The 22,620-nt window shown below is 34.5% G+C and overlaps 1 protein-coding gene across 2 annotated transcripts in view; it reads left to right on the top strand.

The window, feature by feature from the left end:
- Nucleotides 1-22,620, top strand: part of LINGO2 (leucine rich repeat and Ig domain containing 2) — a 1,074,912-nt gene that overhangs the window by 776,251 nt on the left and 276,041 nt on the right. For both annotated transcript variants that reach the window (XM_012721335.1, XM_004677707.2), the window contains exon 7: nt 15,431-15,589. The gene's annotated coding sequence lies outside the window, so the exon portion shown is untranslated. The remainder of the gene's footprint in view (nt 1-15,430; nt 15,590-22,620) is intronic.

Genomic DNA, 22,620 nt, shown 5'->3' with positions numbered 1-22,620 from the left:
AAAAGTACACCAGGGTCCCTTTTTCTCTACAACCTTGTTAATATATACTATTGTTTGCCTTTTGATGATAATCCCACTTTAAAAGGGATGAGGTGGTGCCATTAAGTTTTTGATTTGCTTTTTACAGATAACTAGTGATGTTGAGTATCTTTTCATGTAACTTTTGGCCAATTTTATATCTTTGGGAAATTGGTCTATTCGTTTTCTCTGCCTGTTTTTAAATCAGATTGTTTGGATTTGTTTGTTTGTTTGTTATCAAATTATGTGAGTTCTTTATATATTTTGGATACCTACCCTTTATCATATATATATGATTTGCAAATACTTTCTCCCATTCCTTAGGTTGTTGTAATTTTGTTTGTTTGTTTGTTTGCTATGCAGTGCTTCTTTGATGTAGTTCCATTACTCATTATTGTCTTTGTTGCTTGTGATTTTGCTATAATATCCCAAAATATCATTACCAAGACTAATGTCAAGAAGCTCATGTCCTGTAATTTCTTCCAGTAATTTTATGGTTTCAAGTTTCATATTTAAATTTTCAGTCTTTTTCAGGTAATTTTAGCATGATACAAGAGAAATGTCCAAATTTACATTTCTCCATTTAATTAGCCAATTTTCCCCAAAACATTAATTGAAGAGACTGAGATGCTGAATTCCCTTGTCAAATATTAGTGTATCCTAGATACAAGTTTTACTTCCATTTATTCTTGTTTAATTGCTAGTAGTGTTCTTTTGTGTTTCCATAAAAAAATAGGAATTTTCTTTATTTCTGTTAAAATTGCCATGGAAATTTTAATCAACATTTATTGAATGTACAGATATATTTGTGTAATATGAAATTTTAACAATATTAACTTCAGATTTAATGAATATGGGACATCTTTTTATTTGTTTTTGTATTCTTTGACTTCTTTCAACAAGTCATAGTTTTCATTGTACTCATCTTTCACTTCATTTGTTGAGTCTATTCATAGTTATTTTTATTGTTTTGATGCTTTTGTGAATGGGATCACTTTCTTTAATTCATTTTTAGGTTATTAGTTTTAATGTGTAGAATTTCAGGAATAAACCCCACTTGGTCACAACGCATTATATTTTAATACTAAATTTTTAGGATAGTTTTTAAGTTCAAGTTGAATTGAAGGGAAGGTGTAGAAATTTCCCACATTCTCTCTGCTCCCAAACATCCACAGCCTTTTCCACTATCAACATCCCCACTAGAGAGATTCATTTTTTTCAATGATGAATCTGCATTAATATATTGTAATCACTCAAATTTCATAATTCACCTTAGGTTTCAGTCTTGGTGGTACATTCAATGGGTTTGAGCTAATCTATAGAGATATGTTTCCACCATTATGGTATCATACAGTGTAGTTTCATAGCCCTAAATGTCATCTGTGCTCTGCCTTTCCATCCCTTTCTTCCTTCAACATCTGGCAAACACTGATCTTTTTACTGTCTCCATAAATTTTACCTTTCCTACAATGTCACACAACTGAAATCATATATATTCATTTCAGATTGCCTTCTCTCACTTAGTAATGTGTATTTAAATTTTTATTTCCATGTCTTTTTGTAGTATGATAGCTCATTCCTTTTTAGTGCTGAATCACATTCAGATCTAAACTGTAGCTGTGCCACAATTTATCCATCCACCTCATGAAGAACATCTTCAGTGCTTCTGTATCCTGGCAGTTAAAATAAAACTTCTATAAATATATATGTCCAGTTTTTTGTGGAACAAGACCTGTGTATGGATCCACTGAATGTGGGTAAATAACTAAAAATGCTACTGCTGACATATTTGACAAGAGTAGGTTTAGTTTTGTTTTTTTTTCTTTTATAATTTTGTAATCTTTATTTTTTATTATTATTATTACAAAAGTTTATTTTTACATCATTTTGCACATTTTTTTTTCCGTCTCGATTGTAATCCCCGCGGGTTTCCCATCATCAAATCACCCGTGTGCCACAACCATAGTCCCATGCATTTCCCTCCTCCCCCCCCCTTAAGAGTATGTTTAGTTTTGTAAGAAACTACCAAAACTACCTTTCAGCGTGGTTGTATCATTTTGTACTTCAAACATCAATTGACAAGAGCTTCTATTGTTTCATTTTCTAACCAGAATATGCATTTTCTTTTCATATAGTGTTGTATTTGATTTACTAGAATATTTTATCTGAATTATATTTCCCTTGAAACAACATCCCTATGAAGTTTGGGATGTTTTTACTTTTTTTTTTTTTTTTTACACAAACTAGTTGTTTCCTATCTTGTTATGTGACTACTCAATTGTTATAATCTTAAGATGTGTGAATTCTTAGAAAATATGCTAGATTTATCAACAAACTTGGCAAAGTCACTACATTTAAGGATAACATACCAAAGGAAACAAAAAAGAACATTTCTATGTACCATAAGTAAACAAATAGAAATGAAAATTTAAAACTATATCATAAAAATATTTTTTTCTTTACTTTAGGTCTGGACTAATCACTCTATAACTATCTATTCATTCTATTCAGCACTATTGTGTACTTACTACGTCCCAGGCACTACCAATCACAGTATCCTTTATTAGATGAACTTTGCACCAAGTTCTTGATATTAAGAACTAGTATAACCCAGTCAGAGAGATAGAAAATTGTGCCCAAGATTCAGATTCAACATTTAATTGTGTATAAGAATGTACTATAGGAATCCTTAACTTTCGTCAAGTATATAACTCTTGAGCTAAAACAGGTGTTTCAGATAAACTAAGTAGGAAAAGTTAACAAAATAAAAAAACATAATAGCATATCAAAGAAGATAAACAAGAGGAGATAAACAAGAGGCAGCATGTCATGTTTTTGAGATTACTGGGGGTGAGGATGGTAGATGATAAGCTCATGAAAGTGGACATATTTCATATAATAGAGAACATTATGTTACAGTCAACGAATTTTTATCCTATTGATGTTGGAGATCAGACTTATTTCAAAAGCATTAGTTAGAGGGAAGCTAGGTTTTTATTTGTTTTGTTTTTTGATGCTATAATAGGTATATTTTTAAACTTTCATTTTTTATTATTTTCTTCTGGTACATAGAATTTGTTTTGTTTGGTATGTTGTCCTTAAATTCTATGACTTTGCCAACTTCATTGATTAAATGTATGTATGTTATAAGAATTCACACATCTTAAAAAAAAAAAAGTTATATTTGTTTATGCATACAAAACTGGGGTATAGGCCAGAGGTGCAGAGGCAATGAGAGGATTCACCAGAAACAGAGTTGGGGACAGGCAGATCACCGAAGTACACTTCTGAGGGGAGCAGCAGACAGGTCAAAAGAGGTCTACCATGCCGTGTGAATCACCTCCAGTCCTGGGATGGAACTTGCACTGAAGCAGCTGCATCTGGCTTGCACTACTGCATCCTAATCCATTGCACCACCAGGGAGGGCCAAGAATTAATACATTTTAAAATTATTCCAATTGAGAAAAAACTTTACATCCTCTTTCTAATCTATGTGTCCCTGATCATTTATTTCCACACAACTAATCTGATTAGGGCCCCCCAATATAATGCTGAATCTAAATGGGAAAAGGCAATAGCCTTTATGGTCTTTTTTAGTAGTGACCAACATTGTCCTACTAAATGTGGTACAAGTTATAGGTGGATGTGTTTCATCAGGTTGAGAAAAGCCTATTCTAAGATTGCTGAGTCTTTATCATAAATTAGTGTTAAATTAGAGTCATATGATTGAGTCATATACTGTATTAATTCAGATGATCATATCATGAATTTTATTCAAATCTTAAATTTGTTTTCTGGAGCTAAATCCCACTTAGTTTTATTCTGTTACCATTTTTATACTTGTGACTGGCTTTGATTTGCTAATATTTTGATAATCACTTCGGCATATCCATTTGTAAGGGATATTGGTCTATAATTTTCTTATATTTGTTAGGCTTTAATAAGAGGGTTTATTATGAACTCATAATGTATACTGGATTTTACTTGTCTCCTATTTAATTTGTGGGAGAATAGGATTATATCTCTCTTAAATGTTTACTGGTACTTACTAGTGAACATTTCTGAATCTGAAGTTTTCCTTGTATAAAGACATACAATTATGAATTGAGTTTCTTTATTAGTTATAATCAACTGAGTTAATTCTGGTATACTTTCAAAGTAATTTAAACTGTTTTATAAAGAATTTGTTCATTTAAAATCTGTATTGTCAAGTTACTGTTATCAAGTCATTCACAAGATTTTTAATGTCTTTAAGATCTGTTTTGTGATATCCCTTCTTTTGTTGCATATATTTGTAATTTCTATTTCCCTTTGTTTTTAAATATCACCATTCATTTATCAATTTTATTTTTATTATTTAAAGAAGTATTGCTTGTTTCTATTTCATTGAATCTTGCTCTTACCTTTATTTCCTTTTTAATTTTGTTCCTTGTTTCTTAGGTTGACCTCCTAGATATTTGATTAGACCTTTCTTTTCTAGCACAGTTTTAAATTATGAATATATCTTTAAACAGTGATGTAGCTGTACCCCTCACAATTTGATGTGTCATATTTTCCTTTGCATTCAATTCAGAGTATTTGCTTATTTCCCAGAGTTATAACATATCTCCATTCATACTCAAGGATCCTTTCTTTGTACAATCACTTCACACCTTGCCCCATACATTCTGGCTGTGTCAATATCCTGGCACTCCAGGGTGCTCTTAGTCCAGTATATCATACGATCTTTGGGGGTGGTGGTGTGGTATATCACACCACCTTCTTTCTCTATGATAGAAAGATGTCCCCAGGAAAAAGCAGGATAATAAGTGGCTTAGTCAAAGTATTTCCTTTTTTCTCAACTATGACATCCCATTTAATCTAAGAATTGTTACCCTTTCATATAATTTCCAACTTTATAGTTGTGGGTGGTAGAGTAAAGCCAATAACAACAACCTAAATATTGAGTATTTAGTCTGCTTCTAATTTTTTATCATCAAATGTAACACAAGATGAACATCTTATCGTGAATACTCCATTAAAACTTTCTTTAAATTATTTCATTAAATAATTTTCTGTGACTTTCTTTTTCTAGAATCTTAATGATATGGGTATGATTTCCATAAGGTCAGCCCAAGGAGATTTTATACTTTCACTTTTTAATTTTTTTTCCTCTTTGTTGTTCTGTTCACTTGTTCTCATCCACTGTGCTTTTAAGTTCAATGCTTATCTACCCTACTTGCACTTATCTATAGTTAAGGCCTTCCAGTATATATTCTAATTCAGTGATAGTATTTTAATATCCATTATTTAAACTCAGAGCAGCCTCTTATTTTCACAGGTTTTTACTGTATTTCTAATTTTCATCATTCATTGTTTTTCTTTTTTTTTCTTTCTTTTTTTTTTTTGAAGATTTATTTATTTGTGCATACAGAAGTGGGGTACAGGCCAGAGGTTCAGGGGCAGTGAGAAGCAGCGGGCGGGTCAGGAGAGGTCTGCCACACCATGTGGTCACCTGGGGGGGGGGGGGGCAGACAGGAATCAAACTCATGGAAAGTGGCTTTAGCTTCTTAGTGCTGTGTTTTAACCCACTGGCTACCAGGGAGGGCCCTCATTGTTTTTCTTAATTTGCTAGCATTGTTGTCAATATTAACTTAAACTCCTCTTCAGACTTATTCCATAATTTTGCTGAATTGGGAATTCTTTCAGGGTTTGCTTTATTTTTTCTTGCATATTTGTGGTATCTTTTTCTGTTGTCTCCTCATTTCCAGTTTTTATATCTTTCCAAGTGCATATGTGCAGGACACATGTGACAGTCATCCATTTCTATTTCAAGGGCTGTTCACTATGTTTAATTGTTGCATGGTTGTGAGTGTGTAGAGTAGGTGAGTTTGTTTGTCTTCAGTTTGTGCCATGTTAGTGGACTCCTGTCACTTTAATTTAATGTATCTTTATGAATGGTTGCTCTAAATATCCCATCATATCTGAGCATCATGTTTAACATTCTCCTTAAATACTTTGCCAAGTAACACTATGAATACATTTGCTGAAATATGTGAGTTGAAACTTACTGGACACATAATTGCCTTTTTATTGGTAATTTTACTAGATGCCTCATAACTTTGGCCACATTTTTCTTTTTTTTTACTTTTTACTTTTTACTTTCCTACTTAGTGGTTGTTGTTCTCCTTGATATACTCCATACTACTTGGGGCCAATCTTCCAGCTGGATCTTTGTGGATTTTCAGTCAATTCTAAAAAGCAATCTGTGCCAGTCAGGTTTTTCATGACAAGTGGAGGAAAATAACTGGATCTCTTAAACATAAAAATAATTTAGCAGAAAGACATTCAGGCCTCACATGATAGGCATACAAATAAGAACAAGAAACTTGGGAGGCTAGGTGCTAGAAGATTAAAAAAGGTCAGATTACAGGAAAACTTAGTGCTTTAGTCACCACTATTATGGATCTGACTTGAAAATATATGCATTTTTTTTTTAATTTTATGTCACTCCCTCAAGCTTCCAAGTTTGTGACTTAGTAGCTAAGTTTAGGAGACATACAAGCTCTCTTTAGTCCCTGGCAACAATAGAGAGAAAGTCTTTCCTACCTTCCAAGATTAACCTTATATTAATAAAGCGGCATGCAAAAATAATGCGATTAAACAAGTTTCATCCTGATTTCTTAATAAAAATTAGAATCCTAATAGGAAGAAAAGTATCTTGATTTCCATAAAGCAAAATTCAAAATAAAAACAAAATCCTTTTATTTTATCTCTATATTCCTGATGTTGTTATGTAGTCATTAAAGGAGGGACAGCATTAAAAATGTAGAAAAATGGTAAATTTGGATTTACCCTTGAAGTTGGAAAAAACAAACTGATAGAACAACCAACACAAGGAACATTTATTATATTAAAAAAAAGCATGGTTATGGTTATGCAGGTGAGGGGGTTTAAGTACCTTTTAACTCTATAGCCTTAGGTAAGTTACCCTCTCTGATTCTAGGCCTTTTCAGGCACCAAGAAGATACAATCACATTGCCTCCCAGGTTTGTTGTGAAGGTTAAAGGAAAACATGTATATGAGCCATCCACTATAACACACTAATTCACAGTGGTTACTTACTTTGCTCTTCTCTGTAGAATACCATCTAACTCCTGCAACACCCCTATCATGTGATCTAAAATGGATCACAGTTCTCAAATATGCTAAGTGAATGGACCTCATCCGGAAGAGTGGTTGCTCTCAAGCTCATGATGTGTGTTTGAGATTGTTATTGAGAGTGTTGGCATAGAGATATAAATTTTTTCCTTACATTTCTTGTTTTCTACTACAGTCTCTGTGTTCCCTTGCTCTCTTCCATGTTGTCCCAAAAGGAAAGATTTCCTCTTCTCTTGGAACTGAATACTATTCCATTGAGCACATTGAGCACATTCTTTACCCAGACTTCTGTCGAGTCCATGTGTTGACAATTGTGTATAATGGTACTGTAAACATAGAGGTGCATAAATCTGTTTTTATTTGTATTTTTATATTCTATAAAGTAAATAATCAAGCAAGAGATTGAATTGCTAGTTTATATGGTAGTTGAATTCTTAATTTTCATGTGTCTAAATTTAATAGGAATGAAACTGTTATCTGAAGAATTTATTCTCATTACAAATTTGTGATTAATTTTGAGGTAGAGTTCAATAATTCATAGTATTAACCACATCCCTGGGTAAACTTGATGAACTAGTCCTGTGAGTTTTTATTCTCCCCTCCCCTCACTTGAAAGGTTAATGGAAGAGGTGTTTTTACCTTTCATGGATTTTGCCCATCATCTATACAGCAGTAGACGGTGACTGTGTGTTAGTTATAAAGCAGGACTGCATATGGGTGATAAGTTACCAAAATCAGTTTATAAATTTGTCCTATCTGGAAAAGTAGTGTTTAAAATGTTTGCCAAGCCCTGAGGTTAAGCTTACTTCTTCATTTCACTGTTGGTTGCCCTTTTGATTCATGGTTATAGTCAACAAAGTAGTGTTCATACTTCCATAATATAATATAGCTGCCCCTGAGGTATTTGTTTATGAGATATGAGCAAATTTGAAGATTCCACTTTTAAATTTTCCACAGAAAATTTAGAATATAGAAACTTTCTGGTAATGATGAAATTTTGCTTGCAAGTTCTAAATGGATCAGCCTGCAACAAGCTAGAGTCAAATTATGAATATTTTTTCTACTTAATGCTCATATATTCTGAAGGAGTCAGTGTAGATTGGGTCCTTACTTTTTTTTTTTAAGATTTGTTTATTTGTGCATACAGAACTGGGGTACAACCCAGAGGTTCAGGGGCAGTGAGAGGATTCACCAGAGACAGCATGGGGTGCAGAACAGGCTGATTGGCGGAAGCACACTGCTGAGGGGAGCAGCGGGTGGGTCAGGAGAGGTCTGCTGGGCCATGCAGGCAGGGATGGAACTCATGCTGAAGTGGCTTTAGCTTCTTGGTGCTGTGCTTTAATCCGCTGCACCATCAGGGAGGGCCCTGGGTCCTTACTCTTAATCTGTAATGCATTGCTCTCACTTCTCAGTCTACAATTAGACTATTACCAAAACCTGGATAGGAACTGAGTCTTTGTAGCTGTTTTATCCTCACTTAAACACATTGCCTAGAACTTAATAGATTTCTAAAATTTAGAATGAAGAGGCAAAAGTGAAGGAAAAAAAGGGGAGGAGGGCCTTCCCTGGTGGTTCAGTGGGGTAAAGCACAGCACTATGAAACTAGCCACAGCCACTTCAGCATAAGTTCAATTCCTGTCCAGGGAGGTGACCCACATGGCACAGCAAACTTCTGCTGTCTCTCCCACTGCTCCCCTCAGCAGTGTATATTGTCAGCCTGTTCTGCTCCCCACTCTGTCTCTGGTGAATTCTCTCACCACCTCTGCACCTTGTCCTATATCCCAGTTCTGTGTGCATAAATAAATCTTAAAAAAAAAAAAAAGAAAAGAAAAAGGGGGATGATAAAAGGAAGGTTGGAAAGGGTAGGAGGGAGTGGATAAAGGAAGAAAATGGAAAGGAAGGGAAATGTTTGGAGATGTGTTTTATGTGTAGAAGATTTGTGAATGTGACTAATAGGATGCCTCAGTTTATGAAAATAGATAATGAGCTATTTTAATTGACAAAGATTTTTAGGTAATAATAAAATTAGGAATTAGGCATTTTTGAGCAAAAGTAGAATCACATTCTCAGATATCAATAGAATTGCCCTAGATTTTGTTTTATGGCACATTGGACTTCCTGCTGTGCTTCTGAAATGAAAATATTAAATGAATACCACCTAAGAATATTTCAAGCTTGTAATTACTCAATATAATAAATGGTAATTAGCAAAACATCAAAGTGCTATTTATATTTTAACCTAATCATAGAATTTGTCACAACTAGCAATATAATTTTCTCCTTGTGTCTATTTTTTCCCCCATTGGGAAAAAAGGACTTGAAAGAGAGAACAGACTATAGAGAATGTCATCTTTTGCTTTCAGAAAATTAAAAAAATTTAATAAAATATTCAGAAATTCTGTTATTTTGTTTCTTAGTTTTGGCCCTTTTTTTTTTTTTTTCCTAAAATAAAACCCAACCAACACACGGTTCTTTGAAATCAAGTGAACTGGAAATCTATGAAACTGTTCAGATGCCACTCCAAGTAAGCTGGTAAAAGACTGGTATATAGAAAGATGGGTACATTGTGCATTTAGTTTCTCATCCATATCCCACTCTGACCCCAATGTCACTAATATGTCACTTCATTTCTCAGAAACTCAGAACTTTAATCTTGTAGTTGATTGACCAAAACACTCAAATTTAATTTATAAGAATTTAGAATTGACAGTTCTTCTTTGTCAATTAATTGCATATACCAGCACCTTTTCCCAAAGGTTTTATGCCCTAAGCTCAGTGACTTACACTTCCTATCCTTATTTTAATCACCAGAAAGTAAATTTTATTGTAATACTTCACATGGCTTTTAAGAAAAGTAAATGAGAAACTACAGATAATATAGCAACTGGTCCTACTTTGGGATGAGAAAAGCACAAGGGTCCTACTTTTGGGATGAGAAAAGCACCCATGATGGTTCATGGGTGCATTGGTGGTGGAAATTTCACGGGGACTACATCTGAAAAGAAAAAGCAAACATTGTACAAAAATGAAAAATAATGTAAAAAAATTATTAAATAAATAAATATAGCAACAGGTACCTAGAAGCAACCACTGTTTGTTAATGAACCCTGCTTGTTGGGGAATGATTTGTGACTTTTCAATTTCACTAAATATAGTGGAATAAAAAAAATTAGAAGCAATAACTTTGTAACTGTAAGTGGGACGCCTTCCTTTTCCTGATATCACTGATAAAATGGGAAAGATTTGAAATTTCTAAAACGGAAAGCCTAATAGCTTTGATTATTGATAATCTGCCTTTTCCTGCATCCCTGATGTTTATATTTTTATTGGTTGTGCTGGAAAACTAATACCAAAGATACAAAGCTTACAAAATGCAGCTGACAGACATTTAACTAATGCTCTGAGCTCACAATGCTGAGCATCTTCTAGTTTATGTAGGCTACGCAGAAGGCAAAGCAGCATGCTTCCACTGGGAAAATAAAGCATAAACTAGAGACCGAGTTTAAAGAGCAACAGATCAACAAGTACAACTCAATAGCCTATGAAATAAGTGCCTATGTGCTGAAGGGATCCTTTGGAAAGCTTTTTAAAGCAATGAGATAAAACTAAAAGGATAGCAGTGATGTGCATAAAGAAAGACAAGAAGTACAAAATTCAATTAGAAAGCACTTACGGCCAAATCAAGAATCGGGAAATAGAATTTGTGAATACTTGAATTTTTCTACATTTTTCAAATTTTATTTTCATTTTTATCATGTTTTGAATCACATATAGCAGTATTTTATCAATGAGTTCTTCATATCATCACTCTATTTAGAATCTCTTGTACACACAAAAATTTAATTAAAAATTATCAGTATTTTTTAGGCATAATTCACATTCAGTAAAACATATTTTTCTTTCATAGTATGCAATTTTTTGAAAATAAGGATAGATTTTACTTTTCAAGAGTCTTGTTTTCAGACAAGTCACTCAAGTAGTAATTAGAAAACTCAATAGTATAGGAAAATAGAAAAAAAAGTTAACCCAATTGGAAATCATATTGAATTTAGTAAAACTCACTTCATTTCTAAGAATAAGTTTCAGGAATTATAAATTTGACTACAGAGTTAATTACCAGAAGGCTAGGGCCCAAGTGGATTATGGTGGAAGATTATTGATGCATTAATGTTAGGTGTGATGTGATAACACATCTCTGAAGAGGGGTGAATCTACACCTCTAAATCATATGCAGTGTTTTAAACCAATGTTACCTCAATTTTTAAATTATATAATTAAAAATTAATAAGATAAAAGTCAGGGAAAAATTCAGGCTGTAGCTTTACACTTGATAAATGTATAGAGGACACCATCCCTACCAGCAGGGTCCTTGACCACTCATCAGTAAGTGACACACTCTTGTTTCTACCTCTCTGCCCCTTTCTCCACTAAGCATTATTTTTGTAAGTGTGGGTTGGTTTGTCTTGTTAGTTTGCTTTGTTTTGTTAGTTTTGTTTTGTATTGTTAGTTGTTTTGTTTGTTTGTTTGTTTTTTCCCTTTGCATTGCACATAAAAGTGAAACCATCCAGTCTGTCTTTTTCTTTCTGAAGTATTGTGCACAGCATATCACCTTAAGTCCCATCTAAGTTGTTGGAATAAGAGAGTGTTTTTTGTTTGTTTGTTTGTTTTTGTTTTGTTTTTTAAGATTTATTTATTTGTGCATACAGAACTGGGGTACAGGCTAGAGGGTCAGGGGCGGTGAGAGGCTTCACCAGAGACAGAGTGGGGAGCAGAACAGACAGATCAACAAAGTACACTGCTGAGGGGAGCAGTGGGTGGGTCAGGAGAGGTCTGCCATGCCATGTGGTCACCTCCGGGGTAGGCGGGAATCGAACTCATGGGGAAGTGGCTTTAGATTCTCAGTGCTGGGCTTTAACCCGCTGCGCCACCAAGGAGGGCCAAGAGAGTGGTTTTTAAGGCCTTGCCTGTTCCCTTTGTTTTCATGTACATTTTCAATAGTTTATTTAAACCAAGAAGAAGAACATTTATTTTAAACCATTTTTGTTGTAAAATTGGTATTCAAATAAATTTTCAAATGATGTCATTGAATTAGTATTTCTTATGAATAGTTCATAAACCTCTCTAAGTAGAATAAACACCCCCCACACCATATATATGTATATACACATATATGTACATATACACAGATTTGCATATATATATATACATAAATATGTATATATACAAATTTATATATAGTCTTTGAGGAAATGAATGAATGATAATACAAAAAGTACAAAACTTGTGTTAGTAGGAAACCTAGTGTTTCCTCACCTCACACTGCCAAAAACAAGTCTGTTGGCTTTTGATGTCAACAACCTAGGCTAATGTTCAATACACACATTTGGGAGACACAGATTCTATACTGGCTGCTAGGAATACAAACTTTGGTGACTGGATGTTTTGAACTAGTTTGGCTCAATCAATTAGAAGGGCTGATAAGGACTTAACTGTGATATAAAAGCCATCATATCCAGTAAAACTTTGCATGAGTCAACTGTATGATTCTATTGTTTTGTATTATACTTTCCCTTGGCTTATAGTGCTGCACCCACAGACAAACTTCATAAAATCCTATGGTCAGGTCATATAGTAGACAGATTATAAAATTAACTTTGTTATTTTGACTTGGTCTAATTTTGTTACTTTTCTTGGTTACAAATGCATGACCACAAATCTGAACAGAATTGATAAGTGTTTTACTTTTTTTTTTTTTTAAAGATTGATTTATTTGTGCATACAGAACTGGGGTACAGGCTAGAGGCTCAGGGGCAGTGAGAGGCTTCACCAGAGACAGAGTGGGGAGCAGAACAGACAGATCAACAAAGTACACTGCTGAGGGGAGCAGCGGGTGGGTCAGGAGAGGTCTGCCACGCCATGTGGTCACCTCCGGGGCAGGCGGGAATCGAACTCATGTGGAAGCGACTTTAGATTCTCAGTGCTGTGCTTCAACCAGCTGCGCCACCAGGGAGGGCCCGATAATTGTTTTACTTTTTATGGAGAGTAGGTCTTTTCTTTTTGTATCTGAGCACCTAGTACTCTGCCTGAAACAACTGTGGTGCTCAATTACATTTGTAGAAGTAATATGTGAGCTATTAGATAAGTCACTGATCAATGATCAGTGAAAGGTCATCACTATTGTTTTAAATTAAATTGAACAATAGGCCAATAGCATCATGTATTTATAGTGTAATTTATATTATAATAAGCAATTATGCAAATTTATGTATTTCCATTTATAGAAAGTAGCAAAAAAGCCATACTAGGGCACAGAAGGGTGCTTGCAAAGCAAGTAAGTTTCTAATATTGTTCAGTTGTCTGGGAGGGCCTCCTTGGTTACTCGGATTAAACCTCAGCACAATGAAGGTATCCTCAGCCATTGCAGCACAACTTTGATTCCCCAGACAGGGAGGTGACCCACATGGCTCAGAGATCTCACCTGACCCGCCCACTGTTCCTCTCAGCAGTGTACTTCCTCAATCTGCCTGTTCTGCTCCCCACGCTGCCTCTGGTGACTGCTCTCACCATCCCTGTACCTCTGGCCTGTGTCCCATCTCTTGTTGCATAAATAAATAAAATAAATATTTAAAATAATTGTCTGGGAGCTTGGAGATTATGTTTGTAAGCACTTCCTGTCTCTTGGTCCTTTAGTATAGAATTTCTTCCAGTATCCCACATGGCAATTAAGAGACTGAAAAGGATCACAACTTATGAAAACATATTTGTTAGAAAAGAATAAATTTGATTTCTTTCAGAACATCCTCAGGAAAGAAGTAACATTATTTTTGGCATGAATGGAACCCAGGATGGATCCAAAGTTGACTAACATTTTTGCTTACAGAATGTCAAAACTTGGTTCTATAATGTGAACATTTCAACCACCTATGTGTAGTGTATTTGTCATTAATAGCATCAACATAACTCCTGTTTTGAATTTCAAAATGGTCATTTTGTGGAAGGTACAGAAGTATTTTCTGTAAGGATATATTTCAGTTTTTTGCACTTTAGTATAAGGTATATGCTAGACTATCACCCCTTGACATTTTACCATCCTTGCTAAAATGGCACACTGCAGTATCTCACCTGTGTATTTTAAGGAGTTCTCCACATTGATTTCCGAGAATACTTGAAGCTCAGGTCACAGGACACAAGGATGTAGCATTTGGGGTAAAGTCAGTTTTAATACCTGTGTGCATGACTGTGCAGCACATAATCACTCACATGAGTTCCTTCCAGACTCAGCATAGCAACCATTTCTGTTTAACTACTTAGGAAATAATAATCATAGCAAATTTGTTTTGTATGTGCTTAACTAAATATGGTTTTTGGAGCTAAAACATAACCTACTGGTCCCTGGGAAGACAAATAAGCAAATCTATTTATCTCTTTATGTTTCTATTGAACATAAGTGACATGTTCAATGTCACTGTATTTATTTAAGTGATACAATACAATAACTATTGTTGGTGTTCCTCTTTTTTCCCCTTGAGTGTAAGTCAAATATGCTTATCAAGTTTAAAGACCATGTTTTCTATATAGACATTATAATATTACCACCCACCAAATTGGTTTTCTATTTACTTTTCTGGGCAATGGCCATTCCTCTGTATATAGTCTCTGACCACAAATTCCTGTTGGTTACTGTGTTATAGACTGTGTCTTGACATGGGTAATGGTGGCTGCTGAATATAGCACCTCACATAGGTCCCTCAAAAGTATGTCTCACACACTATCTTGAGAGGTTGCAATTTGTATACCAAGGATGTTGATTCTGACTAGAGTGTCAGAACTCACAAAGAAAACTATCCTTGATCTAGAGCACGATGTGGATTTTCTTGTGACTGCTGATGGATTTTTTTCCCTGTTAAGGCTCATTGTCTCAGTATCCTGAGAATATTATGGGTAGAGTCAGAAAAATACTCTAAGTAATCCAAGCAGTCATATATGGAAAGAGGGAAAAAAAATGTTATTTATCAAAAATGTTATTTATCAAATGTTATTTATCAAAAATGTTATTTATTCTGGCAACTCAAATAGAGCTGAAATATGCACAATAAAAAAAAATCTTCCATCTTCTAACTTTGATGTTTAAAGCATCTTGCAAAGCATTTCTAATCCTCCGCAGACTCCTCTATGACACCTTTATTGATTGAGCAGTGATGCCTTTTAAACAAAGGAAGGGCATGGGACAGTATTTTTCAGCTAAAATGAAGAAACACCTTGTGTGTTGCAGGTTCATTTCAAGCACTTGGCTTGTGGGACGCTGAGAGACGCTGCTGCCCATGACATGTTGGAATTATCATGATCAGCTATCCAGTCTGGATTTCACCCAGTGGTCAAGAGCTCTGCATGGTGGACAGCAAGGGTTGGAATTTCAAAAAGAGTAAACCAGGTAAGATTTGAAGGAGGCAGCTGATCATTTATCATTTGCTCTAGGGCTGTAGTGTGTTGCCAAGATTGTTGAATAATGTATAGCTTTCTATTTGCTTTCTAAGTCCATGAACAGTTTGTTGAAGAATAGATTCAGGAAATGTATATAGTAATAATTGAGTCCCTTTTTCTCAAGAGAAGAGAGTGGTTATTTTAAAATGCACATAAGGCAGACACAGACTACTATGGTTGCTAGTTTAAAGCAACAGCCAACTATCTCAAGCTATAGATTTCCTCTAGCTAACTACTCCACCCTGTAATGGAGTGTTATACTTTTGAAGATGCAGTAAAGTGTTGCCTCTATTTAAATTTACATGATATAAAATAGCAGTCCATGGCATATGATATTGTATTATTTAAGTTTGCATCAATTTAGATTACTCAGTTATTCTTTTACTTCTGTGACAGTATTATGATAACTTTGTTCACCTGAGTATTATTTAATATGGTGACACAATTACTGTTATTATGGTTGCTAAATTTTAAAATAGTCTTATTCAAATATTATTTTCTTCTACTTTTGTGTATTATGCTATAAATTTCTTCTCAGCTAATTTCCATACTTTGGTCTGATCTTCTTACATTTTTCTTCAGTGCTTTTCCTTCTCTATAACATAATTTAGATTTATCAACAATTTTAACCACAAGTTATTCCTGTCCTATGACTTTAAGGCCATCAAAGCTTTTTTGTCTTCTTTGAATTGTATGCATCCCAAAGCAAGATTATCTTTCAATTTGATATAAAAACATGAAACATTAGAAAATTAAAACAATTGAAGGGCATTATTCTAAGTCATTTAATTCTTTAGGGTCTTTTTACAAATAGAACTTTTCACTTTCTGGAAATAAAATAAATAGAGTTCAATTACTAACTTGAGCCTAATATGATTATTTGGAGGTAAATAAGAACCTTTAGAGGGCTAGTATGCTACTAGTAATCTATAATGTACTACATACCCCCCTGCCATCACCTTATCTATATATAAAATGATAGCATAGAAGTTCGAAACTCAGTCATGAACTAAACAAATTAAAATTTGTTGGCTGTAGTGTAGACACTCATGATGGAAAATCCCTATTTAACTCATTGAGTTAGTAATGATGGTTTGTTATGTTAACTAGCTTGGTAGGTCACCAAAATTTAGAATAGTTCTTCCAATATGCTCTTCAAAGTGTTATCAAAATGCAGGACACTTTTATGGAATGAAGCTCACTGTAGTCCCATGCTTCATAACTTTAGTATCTAGCATCTAATTATAGCAAGCACAGTTGCTTCATAATGGGCTTCAAACTCTTAATCTTTTATCTTAAATCATTTGGTCCAAAATAAAATTCATCTTTATTATGTTTCATTCAATACTTCCAACAAAATTGAAGTTGCATGTTCAAGCATCAGATTTAGAAAAAGAGAGAAAAAATTCAATCTATTTTGAAGGTAAATAATCATGTAGTAATGTGATCATTAGCATTTATCTTATCACAGAAAATGAGTTGTCCTTTTTTAAGATCTATTTTTATTTATTTATGCATACAAGAACTGGGGTCTAGGACAGAGGTGGGGGGCAGTTTGGGAGGATTCACCAGAGACAGATTGGGGAGCAGAATAGGCAGATTTACTGAAATATACTGTTGGTGGGAAGCAGCAGGCAAGACAGAATCCAGGAATAAAACTCATGCAGCAGTGGCTGGCAATAGCTTGAGAGTGCTGAGACTTTAACTCCTGTGCTATCAGAGAGGCCCCATATCTTATTTTTGAGATGTGTGTTTTTATTCCTTAGGATGCTTTATCTTTCTGAAATACATAAATTATCAATTTTGAAAAAAAGTGAACACCTATTTTTGAGCCAAATGTTATAAAGAAATATTATCTCTTCACACAGTCTTTTGAAGTGAATCATATTGATTGGAATGTATGGAGATTATTCATTCCACTGTTCAGTATAAAAACATATGACTTAGAAGAGCCCTCTGGACATAAAATACTTGATAGGAAATTCATGTATTTCCCAGGTAAATATTAACTCTCCAAGATGAACAGAAATGTGACCATTACAGTTTTAGAGTTTATTTAGTTTGAAAATTAATCGTTATCTGTTAAAAGAATGACAGGGCACTTCTTATGGTGATCATGTTACCTTCTTCATAAAGCTGAATGAGTGTCAAGGTTTTCCGATTCTATTTCTCAGAAATTTTAACAAAGGCATAAATATGTTCAGTTCCTTAGATTTAAAAGCATTCCCCCCCCCTTTTAAAGTAAAGGTTTGCTCTATGCTTGTACATAGGAGTAATATTAAACTATAAAGAGAAAATATAAAGGGTGAGATTTTTCAGAGCACTTCTGATAATAGCAGTCCCCATGCAATAGGATATACAGTTTACAAGGTGGTTCATGAAAAATACTGAAGTAGCTCCTGTGTATGCAATGTGTCTCTTGCTCTCTACAAAAAGCAATGAACATTCTCTCCTCTGCAAATGTTCTTATTCTGAGATCTGCAAATAAAATCTTGAGAACTTAGTGAAGTAGGTGAAAAGTCTCATATGATTCTTGGTACTTTTTGGCTACATTTTTACTTGCTCTCCAAACATTTTAATTTTTTAAGATTTATTCATTTATGCACACAGAGCTGGGGTACAGGCCAGAGGTGCACGGGCAGTGAGAGGATTCACCAGAGACAGAGTGGGGAACAGAACAGGCAGATTGATTAAGTACACTGCTGAAAGGAGTAGCGGGTGAAGCGGGAGAGGTCTGCAGTGCCATATGGGTCACCTCCAGGGCCAGGGATTGAACTTGCACTGAAGCCACTGAAGCAGCTGTGGCTAGCTTTGCAGTGCTGCACTTTAGCTCCTTGTGCCACCAGGGAGGCCCCCATTTTATTTTTAAGTGTCAACTACATGTAAGGAAGTAAGAGGTCAGAAATAAATGAGCAACACGCCTTGCCCTGTCCTCGAGGAGTTCACACACGTGAAGTATATGTAAACATGTAAAGACATCTAATCCAATTCAAGAAAAATGAACTAAGATTTTAATATGTCAAGCAAAATTCTCCATGAACTAAGATGCAGGACTGTTAAAACTGAAAGGAATATTAAAGAGTCTGTGAAGCTTGAGAGACATTTTAGTCACACTGCTAAGAAGTAGGAAGGATTTTAATGCATGGGAAATAGATGTGAATGTATGCCAGGTTCAGGGTACTTTCTAGCAAAGTCTTCGTGGGGCAAAATAAACATTATGTTTGGAGAATGGGAAATTTGACATGGAGATGTGAGGGGAAATGTCAAAAGTTGGGCATGGAAGGAAGGGCTACACTAAATTGTTTCACATTCATGACTCTGGTGGTTATAAATATTAAATCTAACTTAAGAAAATCATTCTCACAGAAATGGGATGAGTACAGAGAACGTATGTACAGAGAGAAAACTTAAATGAAAGTTCAGTTCCTTGTGTAAAGAAACATTTTATGGTTTCTATCTTCCGTATCACCAGTGCCTAGACACTTCCCTCCCATCATCCATTCTGTCAGTCACTCTTAAATGTGGACTGCATGAATGACTGTCAGTGGAAATCAATGAGCCTTTTACACTTGCAACATCTTCCTTTAAAAAAAAAAAAAGATTTGGAAACCCCACATACAAAGGTTGAAAAGAATGTAACTTACGTGTTTCTCATCACACACAGTGTACACACACACACACACATACACACAAAGGTATACACACATACACACAAGTAAACTTTCCCAATATGTGCTTGAAATTAAACCTCAGATCCTGTTTCTTAAATTTATGCTTCAATTAAGATGGGGGCAGCTGCTACCCTACTTTATTTCCCTTTTGAGACTTCTATCTCTCAGGCTTTACCCTTCCCTTCATCGTTTTATCATCACATCAATCACTGTGTCTCACTTCTTTGGAATGAAGATTGCATTGCAGGCACATTTTTATGGCTAAAAAGCAAAGCTACCTACTCGGCACGTACTGCTTACTTAAACCTAATTAAGTAATTCTGCTGAAAGTATCACATCCTTTCTATCACAATGCACATTTGGTCAAAATAATAGGGGGCACTTTAGAGCTATGGAAAATAACTGGGTAACAGCCTGAAGAAGATACAAAATAAATGAAAGTGAACTTCAGTCCAACCTTCTTTGACACAATCCTCTAATGAGCCAGGGCACATTAACACCTCTGCTACAGGAAACTCCTGGCACACAGCATCACATTCGCTCCAATTATTTTATTGAAAATTACCATTGTTGTAAGATTCCTCAATAGCATGCCAGACTCCATATATTTTGTATGATTGAATATTTGTTTTTTGGGAAGTTCATACAGGCTGGAGGAAAATCTAAGAATGTCTTGCTAAATATACACTCTTATGGGACTGTAGATAGAATTAACTAACATGTAGTAATCTTGAAACTAAGACCTTTGTCTTTATTTTCTAATACCTTAATTTCAGAGCCACATACATATTCAGTAAACATATCTGATGAGGAAATGAATTAATGAATATTTTTGTGCTTAAGATAAAAATTGCCACTTCTGAGCTAATTGGTATTTGTTTCATCCTGTCTGTTGTTTGAAAAAAAAGTGCCTATCCTCTTATATTTTCAGTACTGCCATTGGATATAACATATTTTAATTTTTATATTTTGTTCTTCTGTTATTATTCAATGCCTAGGAGTATGGAGCAGAAAAAGAACAGAAAAAGAGAATAAAATTTCTTAAATGTTCCATTGCCTTTATAAATGATGTTTCTATTTTATGAACTGTTACAATTTTTCAATTTTTAAAAAATATTTATTTATTTATGCATACAGAACTAGGGTACAGGCTAGAGGTGCAGGGGCAGTGAGAGGATTCACCAGAGACAAAATAGGGAGCAGAACTGATCAACTGACGAAGTACACTGCAGAGTGGAGCAGCAGGCAGGTCAGGAGAGGTCTGCCATGCCATGTGGGTCACCTCTGGGGCAGAGGTCAAACTTATGCTGAAGTGGCTTTAGCTTCTTAGTGCTGTGCTTTAACCTTCTGTGCCACCATGGGGGGACAAGATTTTTAATTTTTATAGCTCTCAAGTGCTTGGGATAAAGAATAAAGGTCTGACTCATTCCATGTTGTTAAATATGGACTTGTATAGCAGAAGTAAAACTTGTATAGCAGAAGTAACTGGAATGCTGCTGTCCTACCCTCATTTACTTGTAGGATGAAAATTATATGAAATTATGATTGGGGCAAAAAAATAGTATGACAACTATAGGCATGACTTTTAAGTAAGACTTGGATATGAGTCCCTGCTCAAACACAAGTCATCATCTCAAAACTGATTCCCAGTCAGTAACAGGAACATTTTAGTTGTGGTCCTATGGTGCAATCACGAAGATTCAATGACATCATAGTTCTAAAACCTCAGTAGAATATCTGATATATTATAAATGCACTGCCATTTGGTTGTTTTTATTACTACTATTGTTCTTTTATTTTGAATCTATATGTATAGTAGTTCTGCCTTGAAGTCCATATTTTTTTAACAAAATGCCAATATATCTTATCCTTGTTTCCTGGAAGTGAATGAGACATGAAACGCTTAGCAGAATACCTGACATCTCATAAATACTCAGTAAATATTAGTTGTGGTAGTAGTATAGTCGTTGTTGTTATATATAAGTATTTGTTGTTACAAATACTTATATAAGCATTTGTCTTTTTCAAACTGGTTGAGGAGACCCTCATTCAATCTATTTATACCAACTTCCTTCCTAGGAAAACAGCAGCACTATGAGTTGAGACAATGCCACTTAACAACCTATTATTGTTCATAATCATATTATTGATATCTTGATATTCAGATAAATATAATAGCATTTCCTTTTTATCCAAAGATCACAAGATTGTTTTTATACCAAATTATAGTGTTTAATATCCATAGAATGCACTGAAAACCACTAAATGAAATAAATGTTAATATTCATTTTACAGTAGCAAACAAATCATCCTGATCTGTTGACATAGTTCTCTAATTTGGAAATACTGCTTTAATGTATGCTCTTCAGACTGTGTTCAGAACCTCACATTAATCAAGCAATACATACAATTATGCCTTTAACCTCTTTTTGTTACATGTATTTTATAAGAATACCATTATTAATTTTGAAATGAAAATTTTAAATTAAAGCTACATTTAAAATGATAAAATAAGACATGAAGATTAGTTGTCAGAATCAATCTCACAACATGCTATTAGGAGAAGAAAGGGGATACATCAGAAAATTCATGTATTTTTGGATAGTACTTTTCAGGCTGTTGGCTTTAGGTGAACCCAGTCTCTCTAATGAAGGCAAAATCTATATCATGAGCTGAAATGTGAGGAAAGACTATGTCTACCGCAAAACTGCAGGCTGTTGACAGTGAATCAACTAAGGTGAATAAAAAGATACCAGACTTTGGTGAAGAACATTCTGGGATTGGACTGTGGATAATTGAATCCAGGGATTCAGGGATGGACTGGTTAGGAACATAGCAATAAGGTGACAGAGTCCAAGGGAAAATCTGAGTGACACCGAGGCTAGCAGTTGACCAAATGTGTGTAAGAGATTTTGGACTCAGTGTTAAGAACTCTCTGTGGGAGCACAGAAAATATTTCTTTATAAAGAGTTAATCATTCTGAAGATAAAATTTAGCATGAAATGAATGAAGATATTGCTTTGGCCAATCGTTCTTTTTTATTAAAGTGTGACAGTAGGACAACCAATATCCAATTAGAATGTGTCTATTTCTAATGACTCTAACATGACAGTCATAATAGAATAGTAATCATTACCTCCCAGAACTGATTATTAGGATCAATATAGTTCTTTTATATCAGTAACTCTGCAATATATATGGATAGCTATTCAAGATGAAGAAAGTGAGACTTAGGTTAGTAATAATTTGCATCTTCACACAGGTAATGTGAGTCAGAATGAGTTTTTCTCCAAAATCTTTTTATAACACT

Source organism: Condylura cristata, unplaced genomic scaffold (genome assembly GCF_000260355.1).
Source record: "Condylura cristata isolate star-nosed mole 26May11 unplaced genomic scaffold, ConCri1.0 scaffold00006, whole genome shotgun sequence".
NCBI lineage: Eukaryota > Metazoa > Chordata > Mammalia > Eulipotyphla > Talpidae > Condylura > Condylura cristata.
Note: the sequence above shows the minus strand (reverse complement) of the source record. Positions and strands in the feature narration are given on the sequence as shown.